Below are 14648 nucleotides of genomic sequence, written 5' to 3'. Positions count from 1 at the left end.
AGGAAGGGTTGAGTGGGCGGTCTCTGGAGAAGCACTTCCAAGTGTTCTCATGCATGTGAAAAAAGTGCTAAAACGTGGAATAAACAGGAAATCTGCATTCTCTGAGAAAGTGCAATGATGATGGGAGGATAACAGGTTTTTCATGGGTGGAGTATGAGGAAGTGTGTACAGCTGTGAGTATAGTGGAACAATTGCGATTCTGTGCCATTAAAATAAGGACATGTGAAAATGGCCCGTGTGTGGCAGTAATCAATTTATAAATATATTACAGTGTATAAATGCTCACTGTAATTATGCACAGTCGATAAAACTGCAAGAGCAATGTATCAACTTCCAAATGGACTCTTAACTAGCCAGCAGAATAAGCTGTTCAATGTTTTAAATATAATGTGCATACTTCTCCTTAGCTGATATCCTGTTGAAAGAAAATTATAACGAGAAATAATCTGGTGAGTTATTCTATTGAGAAATCAAAACAGTTGTAGTTTGGGCAGATCCATGTGGACTCTGTTCTTAAGTGTAAAGGATCAGTCTCACAAGACCTGTTATTTCAGGTTCCTGGAGGACAAGACCCTGAAGCATTCAGCCCTGTCCTTTGGGGTTCCTGGAAGATACTCTTTGATATCTGGTGGCAACAATTAATACTTAACTTATTTTTGTACTCCTCCCAGGTAAAGGGAAAGGAGTGAAGACATAGATAACTATCTATCGACTTGAAAGATGACTATCTACTTTAAAGCCATCATAAATCAATTTGAATAAAATGTACTCAATGGGTTTTTTTTTCCTGGAATATCAAATTTGAAATGTGTTGTGTTGCTATAATTCTCTAGAATTCTGTGACCAGATAAACAGAAGTATTCCTTCAGTCTTGAATCCATGGTGATCCAAATTTGGGAAGCTGTGTGAGATGACCACTGAAATATATTACCTTTCCTTCTATCTTCATATGGCCTTCTATCTTCACTGTAAATGCGTGGAGACAGTGCGACAGGAATGCCTGGAGACAGCGGAGACAGTGCACGTCAGTGATCACAAATTATGGGCCACAGAATTCTAAGGGCCAAACTACACGTGATGTGTATTATTTACCTACAAAAATCTCAAAGCCCCAGAGAAGCCAATATGGACTGGGAACATGATGCTAGGGAAGAAGGGCTAACTATTCCCCCTGCACTGTTTCCACAACTGAAAATGCCTTTCCCTGCGCAGCTTCAGGCCCCAATAAAACAAAAAAGAGGCCCGATACGGCCCCCTTCTGTTTTCTTTATCATGGATCAAAGCAGCTGGGGCAGATTAGCAGTGTTAATTTAAGCTTTAAAATTTATGGACAGCATCGGGTAAAATCTTAGAATACAGAAGGGGACAGACCAAGTACAACAGACCAAGTCAGATATCAGTGATCTGCATAGCTTTGTACTGATCCCAGAGCTAATAAAATCAGAATGTATGCAGGTCACATCATGGCTTTCCTTAGTCCAAAACCCAGGCACAGAATTGGTAAGGAGCTTTAATAGAAAGTAGGCGTAGTCTTGTTCGTAGGTCATGGGTTGTTATTTTTATTAAACACAGTACATAAAGCCTGTTCAAGTTAGCAGCCTGCTGTTCCCTGGCATTATTAACTTATTACAGAAAACACAAGGAAGAACAGAGGAGGAAAATGATGGCTTAATCTGCCAGCCACTTCAGGCTTAAGAGAGCGATTTTCTATAGCTGGGATGGGTCTCTAATGAGTAGCTTTCCAGATGCTCATCTTTTATGGATTAGAAGTTTCCAGTATTTAAGCAGTGGTGGAGGTATATTAATTAATTTTACTTAGATGCATCTAAATGGCCTTCACATGCAGCAGACAAATAAGATAAGCGGCTAAATTATGGTTTAATTATTTACCCGGCAATAACTAAGAATCAATATACCACCTCCAGCATGGTGCCAAAATGTAATCTCTGTTCTATTCATTTGATTGTATGAGGCTGACACAGGAGACAGAAGTGATTTCATGCAGGTTTTCATAGCTTATAAAAACATCCTTGCTTCAAAAAGCAAATGATTCCTAGACTTTAATATTCCTCTTGGTGATTTAAGGAGGTGGGAGGTAGTAGGATAAGTGGAATCAGCTGCCTAGGGAGGTGGTGAGCTCCCCTTCACTGGCAGTTTTCAAGAAGATGCTGGATGAATACTTGTCAGAGATGCTTTAGGCTGATCCTGCACTGGGCAGGGGGTTGGATTAGATGGTCTGTATGGCCCCTTCCAACTCTATGATTCTATGATAAGTCTCTTTGGGTAAACAATCTATTGCAAACATTTATGATTTGCAATTTTCTTAGTGAAAGATGTGCCATTCCCCAAATTTAAAATTGTAAATAAATTTGTATAGAAGATACCCATGGCATACAAATAAGTCAGTATGCTATTAGTTTAGTTTATTTTATTGGAGAATGGACAAATACTTCAATAGCAAATTTTAAAGAAATCTAACTCTGGTTATTGCATATTTTGGACAGTGGAAAAAAGTATGAGACAATGAGTCAACTATTGTCAAAGGGCAGTCACAGGACAGGAGTGCTGGTCTGAAGGTATCTTGAGAAAACAGCCTTTCATCTGGGCTGCTGACAATGCATTGCAACATGCAATCAGGTATGATCACCTCAGTTTTGGAACCACCAGCACACTGAGATAATGAGGAGGGTCAAACTAGGTAGAATACTTAATTCCCACATAAAGCGGTGAGCATTTTTGCGTGGCATCCTTTTGAAGGGAGTACCAGTCCTGTCTAAACCACTTCCCAATAAGTTATGCTCATCTTTTTTTTCAGTTAAAATTCTTGAGTTCCATGGACCTAGTCAGTTTATTTCCATGTCCACAATTCTATTCCAACTTGACCGACAGAACTCGTGGGCTGCCGATTTAGTGAAATTCAGAATTTTGCAGTCTTTATTTAAAGCTGACTATGGATTTCCAGATCAATGTTGAGATTTTGGGAAGGCTCAATTCAAGTTGTACAACTGCAGAGGCTGTGCATGGTGGTAGAGCAAGTATTTTGTGAAAAAAAAGTTAATTGGAGCTTGTCAAGTTGTGCTATTGGACCCAGGAACCAGATCTGGGAACTGTACAGTATGCATGGTATCACAAGAGCCTTGTATGCCTTCAAAACTCCTGGCACATGTTGAGCTCCTTGGATGAAGAAGAATTTCCTTAAAGCCAAGACAGCTAAGCCGATTTTCTGTTTAAGATATTGAACATGCTGGGACCAAGATAAATTTGGCTGGAACACGATTCCTAAATATCTGAATTTGTTGACCTGTTGTAATTCATATGTGACAATTTTCCATTTATTATTTAATCATTTTGTTGAGAACACCATGACTATGGATTTATCTTCATTTGTATTCAAGAGTTTGCTGTTACAACAAGCAATAAATGCTTTTCTAAAGTGCTTTAGACCGATCTGAGTTCTGGAGAGCAAGGCGGGCGCTGGGCGATTCCTCAGACACGGTGTGTGGATGGAAATACCTTGCAAGCTTGGAACAAAGATTAAAATACAATTTGAATAGATGAGGTGCAAGAACACAGCCCTGGCATCCACCTCTTTGAATAGGTGTTTAGTTTAAAACATAATACATTTTTGGAATAGAGGTTCATTATCAGCTTTAACAGTCTCTTGGGTAGATGTGCAGCATTATGTTTGTTCCACAGTCCTGCATAGGACACAGACTCCAAGGCAGCCCTTCAGTCAATAAATGCTGCGAATAGGGAGCCAGGTGTGTCTAACACATATTTGCTTACCAGCAAGGCAAGTGTAAAGCAGCAGTCCATGCAAGAGTGGCCCTTTCTGAAGCCAGCTTGTTGATCACCCAGTACTTCCTCTTTATCTAGCCATTGCAGCAGGGGGACGTTTTGCAGAAGAGATGCATACAGTTTGCCAATTATTGCCAGGTCAGTAGTTACTGGGATCAGTTTTATTGCCTTTCTTGTAGACAGGTGTAATCAGAGAGGTTTTCCAAGTGTCTGGCATAATTCCATCCGAATTTACCAATGTAAATAAAAGTGTAAGCACTTGAGCGCACCAGTCGAGGGCTATCTTTAGAAGCTCGGCAGGGGCTGCATCAAGGCCAGGGGACTTCCCTGTTTTCAAAGCTTTGATCAGTTCAACTACCTCACAACGGGTAACAGGTTCCCATTTTGGAACTGGCTTAAGATGGATTTCAAAGTCCAACTCCTGTTTGAGGTTATGTTTCTTACAGAGGTTTTTAAAATGCTTTTCCCAAGTAATTGATGGTATGGGGCCGTTGATTCATGGTTTCAGTATTGACATAATTAGGCATAATTAGATGCCATAAAGACACACTGGATTTCCATTTGGCAGTTACAATTATCTTGACCCATAAAGATTTCATAGACTGGCATTTTTTCCCTTCAGCGTAGTTTTATATTTCCTTCTGGCTTGCCTCAGTGAATGTCTTGTGATCGCTGTATTGCTGTGTCTAAAAAGTTTATAGTTCTGTTTAACTTGGCTTTTGGCCTTCCTGCAATCCTTGTCAAACCAGCTCTTCGTATGACAGTAAAAGTTGTTTGATTTCCCCTTACTTTCTCTGCTGTTTAGTAGAACAGAGCATAGAGTATATTGAAGGCAATCTGTATGTGTAAGAAAGACTTAATAATAAGCAATAGACACTAGAGCTGTTGAATTATTTATTATCTTTAGTTAGTCTATCATGATATATTGCTGGGTTGTTTAATAGAACTGGATCAAGCAGTTTGGTGAGCAGTACCATGGATTTCAATGCTGATTTGTCTTTTCCTCAAATTTTGCGCTTCAGTGGTATGCAATGATTTTATAGCAGCTTCAGCCAATCTTTTGGACCATCTTCATTTATACAGCAGTACTTTGGGCTAGGTTTGGCCAGTATTCAAGCCTGGTGTAGTCTCCATTGATATTTTGATGGTCACTTTTTCCATAGTCCTCCACCTTGAATGCTGATATTTTGGAGAGGCAAGAATCTCTGATCAGGGCATAGTCAATTACACTTGCTCCTTGCGAGGAGATGAATGTGTAATCTCCAGAAGAATCAATGCTGTCATTTCCATAACTGCCAGGGACACTTTGGAAACCATATTTATCATTTTAATCCCTGACCTATTTATGTCCTTGTCCCTGGAGTGGCATGTTCCTTCAGCAGTATTGTAATAGAAGAGGTCGTCTTTCCAGAATTTGAAGAGAAGTAGTTTGTTGTCATTTAAACCAATTCTGGCATTCCAGTTTTCCCCACCCAATCATAGTTGCATGTGGATAACTACTTTGTAAATCCAGTCAATAGTCCTCTAAAGTTGCCCACTGGATGTCAATATCAGCCTTGGAGGTTTTGGGAGGAAGGTAAACACTTACCAACAAGACTTCTTTTGGGCTTGTGATGATCTTAACTGCCATTGCAAAGTTGGTAGGGCGGGGTGGGGGGTGGGGGAGAAAACATGGTTTGTCCAAGTTATTTGAAATAAACCAGAGTAGGCCTCCTTGGGATGCCCTTTTTGCTTCTTGGATCAGTTTCTTGGATCAGTATAGTATAGTGGTTAGTGTCAGACTAGGTTAGTGTCAGACTACCTTCTAAGTTTGTTGTTATGATGATAAAAGGAAGGAGCAGAGAAAAATATTGTAAGTCCCTATTGGGAAAAAAAATGAGGCATAAATAAAATATAAAAATTATAGAGAGAAGAGGGCTGTGTATGACTGTCTAAATATGCTCTCTATGTTCTTGCTCTGTTGGAAGCAAGACTAGATGGACTCTTGGATCTTTAGATGATGTAATCATGTACTAAAAATTGTACAGCTCTTTTAATGTACGAGGTCATTCACAGGAAATTAAAGTACAAGATTATTCACAGCTAAAAGGAAATAAATTCATACAAATGAACGGATAGAACAGAAAGCATTGTCCACAAGCAAATTTCACATGAACCAATTCCAAAATTACTTAGAAAAAATCTCTATTAACAATCAGATGGCAAGCAGAACAGAATACTACATTCAGTGCAGAAGTTTTTCAGAATGGTAAATTCATTGTCAAGTAGATATACATGGCATCTCTGAAAATTGTGGAATTAGTATGATTAATACTGCAATGCCATGCGGAAGTTCAAATGGCACAGGGCTAAGGTATTGCAGTTATGTTGTCTACAAGACCACTTAGAACTCTTTCACAGGGACAGAACACACACAGCTTTCCCTCACATGGGCTACAACAATGGCTATGAGATGCTCACATAGAGTTGCCATGATAGACCTTCTGGAGAACCCCTTCATTGCCTGCTTGTGACTGAAGTGCCAGCAGAAAGAAATGGAATAAAAATGAGCAGGTGCTGGCATCACAACAGCATATTGAAGTCATTTCCATAAAAAAAAACAACCTGAGGGATGCCATGATATCGGGGTGGGGGCAGGAGGGGTCACTCTAGAACTTCACTGCCTCTGTGATAAAATCACAGAGTTTTTGCAAATCCTAGAAAATGCTTCCTGACATCAGGCTGTTACTTCTGGGTGTTGATGGAAGTGACATCAGTGTACCAGTGCAATGCCAGTACAACAGTCCATACCCCAAGAGGGCTCCTGGGGATTGTCAGCTGCAGCCTGGCAACCCTCTGCTCACATGAAAGTGTACTTACTGCCTGTGAGCAGGGTTATACTGTCCCCCTAATAACTATGCATTTTCTTGGAAAGAACCTGCTCCGATTGTGCAAATCACTGTGATCATGTGGACTCCCAAACAAATGAGGCTTCCACATGCCCACTTTCAGTTTCCCTCCATGTTTGTGAAAACAATTTTGGACTTTCAGATATATGAAACCACTCTTCTACTGGGCAAAATGCTGCAAAAGGTACCACTACTCATAACATTGTGCTGTTCTTGACCAAATACTTGGAGTATTTGAGAAGATTTTGAAAGATATTAACAGGTAGTTCTTTGGAAGTTTGTTTTGTTTGCCTGTGTGGACACTTGGAAACACAAAATCAATTTTTCGGGAATGCCAGGACAAAGATTGTGTTCCCTATGTTAGGAAGTCAGAAAGTCAAGCAAATTTAGCATTCACACTTAGTCCAAGGAGACAATGAATTTGTCACTATGTCAGTAGCATTATAACAATAATTTATTTTTACTGAGTTGTACCGGTAGGCCAAAATAAAGCTTTAGTGCAACAATTAGGCGTACAATTTATGTTGACAAGCTAGTGAAAATTTTTGCCAAAATGTACACCTATTTTTTGGGCGGGGGGAGCAAGGTTTATAGACAAAGTCTAATAAATACATAATAAATTATTGCACTATGTAATAGCTGGTAATGAAGTCAATAAAACTGATATGATTAATTTAATCATAAATGCTGCCGAAGATCTGATGAAAGATACCAAAATACAACCAAACCCCCGCCCACAAAACCCACAAGATCATACCTATGATCGGTCTGGTCCAGCATCTTGTTTTCCATGGGACTGTTCCAGAGGTCCCATCTTGACTAAGAGCCATTTTTGTCATATATTCTGGTACAAATCATTTGACAATGAGAGTAGCGATTGCAATATTATGTATTCCAATGCATATGTGACTAGAAATACAACACTGTTATATTTAATTTTACAAGAAAAATTGTTGCCCAGATGCTGAAATGAGTTATGTGGAAACTGAAAGGTCTGGCTAGACCTGTCAAGTCCCTGCAGCAGCCTTCTAGGTTATTTTAAAATGCTAGCTCAGCAATTCAAATAAAATACATTCCATGGGGAAAAGGTTGAAACGTGTCCAAAAGAGGGTCAGTTTGGTTAAGTAGCTGGGACAAGGAGGCTATGAATGCAGAAAGGATTCTTTTTAAAATGGAAGTCTTGCCAAATTAAAAAAGAAGATAATGTGCAACATCTTGGCAGGCCAAGAAGAAATGTGAAATGGCTTAGGATGTTTTTCAAAAACTATTAATAAAAGTTCTTTAAGCATCTCAGAAACTAGAGAGGCAGATAAAGCTATTGAAGGAGCTGATGAAGGGGAAAAGTGGATTAATTCTTTGCACCTACTTTTAGAAGACCTTATGCTGGTATTATTAACAGAACAATGATGCCAAGTGCTGGTTCTTACCTGTATGGTCCAAAGATGCTTGGGACCAGGGTTCCATCTTATCCCATACTACCCAGCCTGGCAGTTCAGATCTTCCTCTCGAGCCCCGCTCTCTGTGTCCCCACCTTCAGAGGTGAGGCAGGAGATGTTTAGAGACAGGGAATTCTCTGTGGTGGCACCTTCCCTGTAGGATGCCTTCCTCCTTGAGACTCACCTGGTACTTACTTTACTTTCATTTAGGAGTCAGGCTAAAACACATCTTTTTACCAAGGCTTTTTACTAGGGCTTTTGTAATCACCTGTTTTTGTTTATGTTTTTATGTTTATGTTTATGTTGTCATGTTTTTGTTTCTCTGTTTTTGTTTATGGACAGTTTTTACATTGTCCAATGGCTTGTTTTTAATATTATGTTTTAATCACAAGCCGCTTTGAGCAGGACTATAAAGAGGAAGCATAAAAAAATAGGACAATAAAGAGAGATAGCATCTCTAATTAAAAATCTGGTTCTAAGGGACTGGATAGTATACCTAGGACTTTGAAGAACTCAGGTGTGATGTTGCTGAAACTTAAAATGCCTGTTATCACTAAACTCCCTTAGAACAAGTCATAACATAACATTTATATTGTATAAAGGGTACAGAAGAAGAACCAGCAAATTATACACCTGTCAGCTCAACTCAAGTCCTTACAGAACTAGTGTTTTAAAGCCAGCATTGATAAATGCGTAGAAAAACAATCTCAGTAAACTGAAGTTCTGTTTCTCTAAACTTTTCAAACTCTTTGTGTGTATCAGAAACAGGTCCACGCAGTCGCTTCATTCATTCATTCATTCATTCATTCATTCATTCATTCATTCATTCATTCATTCATTCATTCATTCATTCATTCATTCATTCATTCAGTGTGTCTGGTGGTGCAATCCTCAGCAAAGTTACACCTTTCTAAGTCCACTGAATCACTAGGCTTAGAAGCGTGTAACTCTTCTTAGGACTGCAGTTAAGACTCCTGGGGAAACACAAGAGGCATGAAATTAAACCAGAAGATTGGTAAGTGATCACCATACAGGATACAGAAGGCAAGAGAGATAGACGTCACTTGCCTGGATAGACATCCAGGAAGTGAAGTCATTGCACAGGCCACCCTGGAAGCACTCCTGCACTCCACAGGAGCCAATCTGGGACCAATTCAGCCCTGATTGGTCTGCTGCAGAGCACAGGAGCACTGCTGCGCTCTGCAGAGGCCTGATTTGGGCCAGATCTGGGTCAATCTGGGCCTGATCTGAGCAGTTGCAGTGCACGGTAGCATGCTGCGCTGCCCAAGAGTATGCTCAGAGGCATGTTCCCCTGCCTTTCCCACCCCACTGTCCAGGAAAGCAGGGGCAGAGGGTGGGAGTGGGAGATCCCTCACCCCCAGTGAGGGACTGACCACCCTAGCAGTTAGTTTCTCAACATGCCAACCAGTCTGTAATGACCTAGACTCCATAGCCCAGGCTGGTGTGATGGCCAGTGATGGATTATTTTTAAAGTTCATAGGGATCTTCTGTAGGGTTGCCAAGTCCCTATACCCTCCCAGTGGAGGAGTTTCCTTGCACATACCTGGAGGCAAAGCCCCACTCTTGCGCAATGCTCACATGTTCTCTTGGTGCCGACAGGATGATGTTACTTCTGGGAAGTCATCACACCAGCAATGTGGGAAATTCAGCCCATCGGGGGCTGAAACGGCCCCTGAAAAGTCAGGAGCATACCTGACTTTGTACCCTCTGGGTACAAGGACATCACTTGAGGAAATGTCATTGTGCTTGCCAGGAGCTCACCCACTGCGTGCTTGCCTGGGAGGTTCCTTGCATCCTGGGCCCATTCCCCATGCCTTCCCCCCCCCACCAGCCAGGTAAGCAGTGGGGGGAGGGCAGAGGCTGGGAGCAGGGGATCCCCCACCCTCACTGGGGGACTGGCAGCCACAATCATCTGAAGGTTTGCCAACTTCCAAGTGGGGCCTAGGGTTCTCCTGGAATTACAACTGATCTTCTGATTGCAGAGATGGAGAAAATGGCTGCTTTTAAGGATGAACTCTATAGCATCATGCCCTGCTGAGCCTTCCTTCTCCAAACTCTGACCTCCCCAGGCTCTGCCCCTATATCTTCAGGAATTTCCCAAACTGGGGTTGGCAACCATAACTATCTATGCTTACTGATTGACAGATACTGAGGGACAAAGGGCCTGATTATCATCATTATTGTACTTGTTTGTGATCTTTCTCTAGCATATCTGGTTGGCCACTTCCAAATGGAAACTTCTTTGGTGCGATCCTACAATGTCCTGGTTTTTATTACCGTTTTTACACTGCCACTTGACTAGAATCCTAAAGTCACTCTCAACTAATTCTCAGCATGTCAGCATAACGATGAAAATATATCATTGGCAATGTTTAATTCATCATTCCCCAAACTGTGCAATTCTCTTATTTTGCAAACTCTCAGGGTACTTTGTTCTCAACAGGAGCTATATGGGCCTTGAAAATTATATTTTACACAGTTTTCAGAACTATTATAACGATAGTTAAAAAAGTTTAAAACCAACTTAAAATCTCCATTTAAGAGGGGAGAATCTTTTCTTTAGATTCTCAAGATCCCATGTGGACACTCTATCTTGCTCTTTAGAGAAAACAGCTGGATCAAATATTGGCAGCCAGGAGGTTCATCTTTCATCTCACACTTCAGGATAAGCTACTGCAAGCCTCTGAGCATTTCAAGGCAAAACTGCGAAAGAGGTTCTTCCCTCAGTGATTGTGTTTCTGGGGAAGAGCTTACTGCAGCCCTCTCTCTGCATATGCTGTCATTTTGCATATCCTTCCCTCGTCCTTCCTGAGTTCTGCCTATGCTAACACAAAATGACGGCTTTGCCCATTTAGCACTGCAGGCCTTAACATTAATCTCATTACTATGTATGAGCTCTATTTTCAGTCCAATTTAACATTAATAGGCTAATTTGCAGGCCTCTTAACCATAAATCATTTAAATGACCATTGCATTTGCTTTTGGGGGGAATCGATTGCATATTTGCCATTTCTTCCAAATGACCTTTTGTGCAATTGTCATACTGTTTTGACTCCATGTATGTGTGTATCTTTGTGTATGCACAAACACAAGTACTTCTCAGTTGGTTCTTTCCCATCCTTCTTCAAGGAATGCCTAATGGTTTATGTGGTTTTTATCCTCACAGAGCACCCATGAGGTCAAACTGGCATAGCACACTTCATGGTGTCATGGTGATTTGAACCTGGGTGCCTCAGGTTCCAGCCCAACACTATAACTACTACACCACACTGCTTATCTTCCATCACATTAAGTGCTCATCATAATATAAAATATTACTTTATCTCGCTTCCAACAATATATACAAAGGTAAGTTGGCTGATAAAGGCCAGCTTGGAGAAGTTCATGCCGTGGCCACGATAAATGTATTCTTCCAAACAATTGGACAGCATTATAGCCTCCAAACTGAAGCAACTGGAATTTTGATTATCCAACTCGTCCTCAAAGAGGCTTCTCTTGTAAACAGACACTGTTACTTAAGATCAACACTATGAAGTTTAGTATCATTAATGATTATGCACCACCACGTGCCTTGCTAATTATTCTGACGTGAGCATTAATAATTTATATTAATACTCATGTATGAGAAAATCTTAGCCAATGTCAATACTGCTTCCCAAAGCATGTACCCTGTAGTGAGGTATATTCTTTAACATATATGCACTTACAGAATTGGAAAAAGCCATATAGAACTTCTATATAGACCTTACAGTGTTGGAAAAGCCCAACCCCTGCTCGGTGCAGGAGCTAGAAATTCTGCTACAGCCAGCATTATACCAAAAACAGTATTAGCTAACAAAAAAGCTGGGGAAGTAAAAGAAGGACCAGAAGCAATCACTGGCTTATGATTGTGCAGTGGCTGGGCTGGTATGAGTGGGATGGCACCTGCAGCACAGCAGTGAGATGCAAGCTGAACACAGTAGCCATTGGCCATACTGTAGTTCCAGCAGATGGTTGACATGTATGTATGTATGTATGTATGTATGTGTGTATGTATATATGTATGTATGTATGTATGTCATTTACATTCTGCCTTTCTCACTGAGACCCAAGGTGGATAACATAGTGTGAGATTAGTACAATCAGTAGCAAGGACAAGGGCAGGCATTTCCGTACAGTGTCAAGAACATTTCCATAAACAATGTCATTGGGTAAATGAATACAAGTTTACAAAGACTTAGCACTAGCAAGGATCTAATACAGAGTTGAAGAATTGCTGAAACAGAACATAATCAATTCTAGGACTTACATTAAACAACATGAAGCACAGATAGTATATAGGAGTACATATTTAAAGCAACAAATAATATGTAAGGCAACATAATGGGTGAAGTCTATGGTTCCTAACTCATTAGCAAAACATCTGGGTACCCTTTCTTACAATGCTGCCCTATTAGCTGAGAAAAGAGCCTGAATAATTCGGTTTTGCAGAAAGCCAGGTGCATGGGGGCTCTCCTGACCTCCTCAGGTAGGCCGTTCCATAGGATAGGGGCCACCACAGAGAAAGCCCGTGTACGGGCTACTGTTGATTTTACCCATATACAGGCTGGTACCTGTAAAAGATGCTGTTCAGATGACTGAAGCTCTATTCTGGGGATGCCGTCTTTCCTGGCTCCTTCTTCTGTTGAATGGTGGCATGTACAATGTCCAAAGAAACACGAACACTATATTGAGTAATGATCGATAGTAATAGCAAGAATCAAGTGATTCCCCTTGCTCAAGTTCTGTCTGTGGTACTTGGGCAAGAGCCACAGATGCCCCTTTTGGGAAATGTAGTGCAGCCATCAAACCAACACTTGTGCCTTGTGCAGGGCGGTAGTGTAATTAAGCCTGGCAGGTAGATCCCTCAGTCCTTCTCCAGTGAACACACATTGGTTCCAATAGAAAAGGCTTTATTCGAGATTTTACCATTCAGGTCTGATCTCCATCACAGAGCTTGGTAGACGTGACAATTCAAAACAACAGGTCAATGTTATACTTGAGTTTCCCCGCATTCCAGCAATGGTTACGCTTTGGCATGCAGGGGTACACTGGTTCTGTGAGAACCCATTATAGTTATGGCTAAGCAGAGAATACACGATACTGAATTCCCAGCATCTGGGCAAAGTAACAAAGGCAAACGTTTGGAGTCTCCAAGGTCGTTTCTAGCTTGGAGATTCATAGTTCTATAAGATAACAGGAGGTGCGTCCTGGCTGGAGGAATAACAATTATAATAGGAAAAGAATATGGCTACTGAGAGAATACAGCAGGTTAGACATTAGACATTCAATATACTGTGGCATCAGTGGCAGAACAAACAAACAAACATGGCATAGATATACAGAGATATGACACCTGCACTGTCCGCTGGGGAAGTTCCATGGGCCTTCCATCCTGCAAGGCAACAGGCATCCTGGGTGCTCGGTCGACAGAGCAGCCATCCTAGACTGCAGTTCTACTTACAGGCTTGGCTCCAGCGATGCAAAAACAGAACTTAAATAGTTCCCCTTGAGCAAGATCTTGTGCAAATCTAGTGCTTTCCTCTCTATCATATATCTAATTCTGAAGTGGCCCCAACACATGCAGACATTTATGTCCAAGGATCGGGGCCACTTCAAAAGAAACCGCAGGCTTTTGCAAACCCGCCCCCCCCCCCCCAGAGTTGCAGGAGAATTTTGAATATTAGAAACATGCGTTGGACAGTTTAACCCTCCCCTCAAAATCAACACCACACTCTGTGTGCAGGAGCAACTTACTGTCGCTTTTGAAAAAGCATGTGCCAGAGAAGCCCACGACGAGGCCCAGCCGGCATCTGTACACTCCTGCCAGCCCAGCCATAAGAGTATATGGCAGAGCAAGGGACAGCACCAGGATTCTGGCAGAATCACAGGGCCTGCTCGCCCTCCACCCCTTGTAACAGACAGAGGGCTGACAGCTGGAGAATGGTGCCAACGCTGTGGCACAACAAGTCCTGCCAGCCAGGCCAGCATTGCCTCACAGCCAGCCTTGCTATACCAAGCCAGTGTAGTAACTACTGTGGCTTCCCCCGGTTAATGCTAGCAAAAAAGGAGCGAGAGAGGAAAAAAAAGTCCCGCCCAGAGAAGAGTAATAATAGTTGATAGTCAGAAAGACCAAAGAATCATATATTGAATTAAATCATACACTAACAATACAATGTTCCTTTAAGAGTGTATAATTATAACAACATTAATAAATATGTTTGCAACTGACAGTCTATCAATTCATAAATATAATCAACAAGCAAGAGTCCCACTCTTGAAGTTCCAGGGGTGTAAATGCAAATAGTAACCAAGTAAGTCTCTGAGGTTATGTCACTTTAAATGGTTGTGTCTTTTCTTGTCTTTTTAGCTGGAGGTACAGAGAAGATGGAAATGCAGCAAGGGGAAGATGGAAGTCCCAAGATGGCGTGGGTGGCCACGCTGCCCTTTGCCTGCCCTGCAGGACAGGGGGTGCGCGGCAAGCCGG

Source organism: Eublepharis macularius, chromosome 3 (assembly GCF_028583425.1).
Source record: "Eublepharis macularius isolate TG4126 chromosome 3, MPM_Emac_v1.0, whole genome shotgun sequence".
Taxonomy (NCBI): Eukaryota; Metazoa; Chordata; class Lepidosauria; order Squamata; family Eublepharidae; genus Eublepharis; species Eublepharis macularius.
The sequence above is the reverse complement of the archived record's forward strand: the minus strand, read 5'-3'. Positions refer to the sequence as shown.